The sequence below is a fragment of the Lontra canadensis genome, unplaced genomic scaffold (genome assembly GCF_010015895.1).
Source record: "Lontra canadensis isolate GAN:19392208 unplaced genomic scaffold, GSC_riverotter_1.0 scaffold3, whole genome shotgun sequence".
Classification (NCBI taxonomy): Eukaryota; Metazoa; Chordata; class Mammalia; order Carnivora; family Mustelidae; genus Lontra; species Lontra canadensis.
The window spans coordinates 15,389,207-15,394,987 of record NW_022630997.1 but is presented as its reverse complement, the minus strand read 5'-3'; positions in this window follow the sequence as shown (position 1 = coordinate 15,394,987).

The following is a 5,781-nucleotide window of genomic DNA, read 5'->3' as shown; positions in this document are numbered from 1 at the left end:
GGGAGCCTGCTTCCCTCTCTCTCTCTCTGCCTGCCTCTCTGTCTACTTGTGATCTCTCTCTCTCTCTGTCAAATAAATAAATAAAATCTTTAAAAAAAAAAAAAGAAAGAAAGAATGAGACACACATGGGTGGCTCAGTGGTTAAGTGTCTGCCTTCACCTCAGGTCATGATCCCAGAGTTCCACCTCGAACTCCCTATTCAGTGGGGAGTCTGCTTCCCCCTCTGCCCCTCCCACCCCCCGCTTGTGCACGCGCACACACACACACTCTGTCAAATAAATAACTAAAGTCTTTTTTGAAAAAAAACGAACAAAAAGCCACTGCAAACTCTGGTAACCAATCACAAAACACAAGCAAATTTCAAATAATAATAAGTCATATAAGATTTACTGTGTCAGGTGACAAGAAATTCAGTAATCTATAACAATTTGCAATCAACATCATTAAAGCAAAGAACTTTTAGGGGCATCTGGGTTACTCTGTCCATTGACCATCTGACTCTTGGCTTCAGGTCATGATCTCAGGGTTGTGAGACTGAGCCCTGAATTGGGCTACCAGCTCCGCAGGGAGTCTACTCAAGATTCTCTCACCTTCTCCCTCTGCCCCTCCCCCCACTCACATATTTTTTTTTCCTCTCTCTAGAATAAATAAATCTTTAAAGGAGAGAACTTTTTTAGGTCTGAACCTAAAAAACAAAACAAACACCTACCACTCATTACAAAAAATTATCTTGGGGCACCTGGATGGCTCAGTGGGTTAAGCATCTGCGTTCAACTTGGGTCATGATCGCGGGATCCTGGGATAGAGCCCCAAAGCTGGGCTCCCTGCTCATTAGGGAGCCTGCTTTTCCCTCTCCCCGACTCTTGCTCTTGCTCCTGCTCTCTCTCGCTCTCTCTCAGAATAAATAAAACCTTTATTTAAAAAAAAAAAAAAGATTATCTTACTTCATTGTGCTGTATCTTCCAAAAATCTACATAGCCTATCTTGTAAGCAGCTTATCAGAAATTCTATCTCTAGGGGCGCCTGGGTGGCTCAGTGGGTTAAGCCTCTGCCTTCGGCTCAGGTCATGATCCCAGGGTCCTGGGATCGAGCCCCACATGGGGCTCTCTGCTCTGCAGGGAGCCTGCTTCCTCCTCTCTCTCTCTGCCTGCCTCTCTGCCTGCTTGTGATCTCTCTCTGTCAAATAAATAAATAAAATCTTTAAAAAAAAAAAAAAAAGAAATTCTATCTCTAGCTTTATCTCCTACTATTACTCTACCACATACTTTTAGTGAGAGCAACCTATTCATTAAACCCTCAATATATCCACCTTTGCATCTTCTTACTCTCCTGTCATCATCCCTCATGCTTTTCTGATCCCACCAACATGCAGTAACATCCCCACACTGAACAAAAAACAGTGAGAGTTAACATTTATAATTTAATGTATGCCAGTATTGCTTCAATGGAATTATCCCACTTAATCCATACAACCCTGTGAAATTTGTTCTATTTCCCCCTTTTTCATGGTGAGAGAAACTAAGTGAGGTCTTCCACCTTCTCCAAGGTTGCATGGCTGGTTAAGTTGCAAGCCAGATCTCAAACCCAGACTCCAAAAACCACACTCTCAAACATATGTGATGCTATCTCCTGGCTCAAAGAATTGAAGGGCTTTATTACTCAAATGTCACTGAGCATATGCCCTGTGATATTTAACATTTTGTGTTCCCAAATGTTGTCTAAGTGGCTCAAAATACTACATTCCTTCAACAAAAATTTACTGAGAGCCTGTATGCCAAGCACTGTTGACTACTGGGTATAAAAGTATGTTACAGAGCCTCTACAAATGAAAAATAGATGAATTCTTCAGATACATGGACATCCCAGAAAGTGGGTAAATGAAAATTAAAAATATATACATAACAACTGAAACTACATAAAAACTATGTTTAAATAGGAATTGGAAAAGAACTTAGCTATACATCATATGATAAAGTTGGGGTCTGTTTCTTGTTCTGCTATTTCATTGAATTAAGCTTTTTGTTAAAAAAGCTAAGCAATGAAAAGATGTATTTAAAGAAAAAAAGGCTTAAGTGCTTTCTTCCATAAAACAGCAAAAACAGGGGCGCCTGGGTGGCTCAGTGGGTTAAGCCTCTGCCTTCGACTCAGGTCGCGATCTCAGGGTCCTGGAATCGAGCCCCGCATTGGGCTCTCTGCTCAACAGGGAACCTCCTTCCCCCTCTCTGCCTGCCTCTCTGCTAACTTGTGATCCCTCTCTCTCTGTGTCAAGTAAATAAATAAAATCTTTAAAAAAAAAAACAAAACAGCAAAAACAGCCTAGAGACAGATTAATGAACATCCCTAACATTCCACTATAATCTGGCTTTCTTTAGGAAGATACACCTATTGTCAGTACTAAGGCTTGCAGATACCATCAGTAAATATCTCTCTATACAAATCTTCCTACAATAATAAACTTTTGGAAACCTGTAGTTAATTGTAAATTTTCATACCATGGAATCAAGTCTTAGTACTGAAAGAAACCGGGTGCCTGGGTGGCTCAGTCCCTTAACCATCTGCCTTCTGCTCAAATTCTGATCCCAGGGTCCTGGGAACAAGCCCTCCATCAAGGTCCTTGCTCAGCAGGAAGCCTACTTCTCTGTCTGCCTCTTCCCCAGCTTGTGTGCTGACAAAATCCTCAAAAACAAACCAAAAAACTGGAAGAAACCTCGCAGAACTCTCCTTCAGTCCTCTCATTTTCCAGACTGATTACTAAATTCTTAAATCTAAATGCAGCAACAACCTATAAGAGCTGAAATTGTAGCAGCTTATATTGCAAAAGAAATGCATTTCAGAAGTAGTCTGTGTGTGCTAGCATCAACCCATCATGCAGAGGCCTGGATGTCTTTATCTGGATAAATTCTAACCATGGTTGAGAAGTGTCCCAGTAGGGACTCCTAGATGGCTCAGTGGTAGAGCAGGCAACTCTTGATCTCAGGGTTGTGAGTTGGAGCCCCACATTTGGGCGTGAAGGCTACTAAAATAAAATTAAATTAAAGAGAAAAAGAGTGTCGTGGTAACTATCTAAAAGGACCTCAATCACATTAAGTCTCCACGGTAAACAGTACTGTTTCAACATTCTTCCTCGCAGGTTACACTTAGAATTTGCATCCTCTGTCTTAAGAAGCAAAATGAACAGTGTGCAGACATTACAAAACAAGCACAGTTCAATCAAGAACCTGTCTACACCCGGACACGCATGGGCGCACGCATGCACACAACCCTACAAAGGTGACCAGTCACTGGGGATCACTGTACTTACATCGCTAAAACATAACGGCCCCAACGCCCACAGCTCTACCTACTGCTTTTAAAAGCTGAGGCCTGCTGGCGTCAAAACCTCCAAACGTTTTGCCTACAACGAATGGTTCAGGCCTCAGATCTGCATCTCCCCTCGGCTTTCACCAGCTTCAGGGGTCCCCAAGGAAAAAAAAAAAGAGAAAGAAAGAAAGAAAGAAACGGTCCGCCCCCAGACAGCTGACGCCTGACTTGGGAGCCGTTTGGAAATAACGAGCTTGGTTTTTGTGGCGGCTCGCGATTCAACGTGAGCTTTCCAGGAAGTGCTGCAAACGACAAAACTGGAATGTGGGCTATCAAGCCGGCAATTTCCTGCGGCTCTGGCGAAAACGTTGTCAACCTCGCCTCCTACCACGGCGGTCCGCTAGTTCCTTGGGGGGCACCCGGAACGCGCAGGGGGTGAAGCCCTGGAAGGGGGACGGGAAGGCTGGCCTCCGCTGCCTACGGGAGGAAGGCGGCGTCCTCCGGAAAAAAATAACCAGAACTCAGTAAAGAAGGGTCCGCCTGAGGCGAGATGGGGGCTGCCACGGGCGTTAGAAAAGCGGGGGGACCGGACACGGCGAGGCTGGCTCTGAGGAGACCAAGGGCCGCGCTCCGAGGGTAAGGCGGGTCCCCGCGAGCGGACAGCAGGGAAACAATGGCGCGAGCGTGACGTGGGGTTGGGGACGTCGCCGCGGAGGCTTGGGCCGCTCTGAGGCGGGGGCCAGCTGGAGATAGGGGTGGGGGGGCGACATGCGGGCACGAGGGTGTCGAGTCCGCGGGCACTGGGATGGAGGACAGGGGCCGGAGGGGCGCAGCGGACCGGGTGGGGCCGAGGCAGGGGCAGGCGGCGTCTCCCGGTCCCAAGTCGCGCGCTCTGCCGCGCACCCTCCCTGCCTCCCTCGCTCGCTCGACCGCCCGCCAGCTCCCTCCCCGCCCTCCCGCGAGTCCCGCCGCACTCACCGCTCCGCCGCCCGGCAGCAACCCCAGCGCGCAACTGCAGCAGCCGCCGCGGCGCGCTCCTTCCCCGCCCCCGCCGCCCCGGCACCGCCCCCAGCTCGCGCCCGGCCAGGGACCGGCGTGCTGTTCTTTCCGCAGGTCCGCCGAAGAATCAGGCCGCCGCGACGCTCCCTAGCAGCACAGACTGAGAGGAGCCCGGTTGCGGGCGTGCGCCTGGGGCCCTAGCGCGGGTTTTCGAGATCCACAAACCACAGAACAGCAGTTGTTGACGAGCTGTGGGATAAGGCACATTGACAACCCTTACATGTCTTTTAGGTCTCCATCCCTTGGCTTTGTGCCCGGCCCCTCAGCAAGACCCCACCACCTTGCCTTGGTGTATACACCAACACTTTCCCTTAAGGGGATGGGGCATCATTTATCTCCTGGTCAAACAGACCTTAGACCCCTTCTGGTTCAGAAGGGACACACTGAGCCACGAGGTGCCCCTGTAATTGAATATTTTAGTAGGTTTTTTTTTTTTTTTTTCCCTCAGTGATAAGATTCGGGGTAGTTTCTTTTCTTCTTTATACTTTTCCATAAATTTCCCAGATTTTCTACATCATTTATACTATTTGTATAATCAAGAACTTTGTCTCCAAAAGTCAGAAAAAATAATTTTAAAAATCAGGGACATGTGGGGTGACTGGATGGCTCAGTGGGTTGAGGCCTCTACCTTCCGCTCAGGTCATGATCCTAGCGTCGTGGGATCGAGCCCCGCATCGGGCTCTCTGCTCGGCAGAGAGCCTGCTTCCTCCCTCTCTCTGCCTACTTGTGATCTCTGTCTGTCGAATAAATAAAATGCTTAAAAAAATAAAAATCAGGGACATTTAATAACTTAAAAAATTGGGGAACAAGGACCTCATTCAGCTGGGGTCATGATCTCAGGGTCCTGGAATTGAGCTCAGCATTGGGATCCCTGTTTATCCGGAAGAATGCTTTTCCCTCTCCCTCTGACCCTCCTCCCTGCTTATACCCTCTCTCTCTCTCTCTCTCTCCCTCTTTCTCTGTCGCAAATAAATAAAACCTTTTTAAAAAATTGGGAAACAAACTTAAGAAATAACAGATGAAGAGAAAATATCTGTAATACATAAAATAAAGATTTGTATCTAGAACATACAAAGGACTCTTAACGAATCAATAAGAAAAAAATCTACTGGAAAAATGGGCAAATAATATAAATTGGCAGTTCACAGAAGGAAATTGCTAATCACAAATTGCTAATAAGCACACACAAAAATGCAATCTCAGTAGTAACCAGGGAAATGGAAATTGAAACTGAGATTGGCAACAATTTTCAATCTTCAAAATATCAAAAGAATATAAATTGGCACAGCCACTTTAGAGGGCAATAGGACAACATCTATTAAATCCATGTTTCAGCAATGCCACTTCTAGTTATCTACCGTACTCCATGTGCATATGGAGATGTGTATAAGGATAATTCCTATGATGTTGTTATTAAATTTT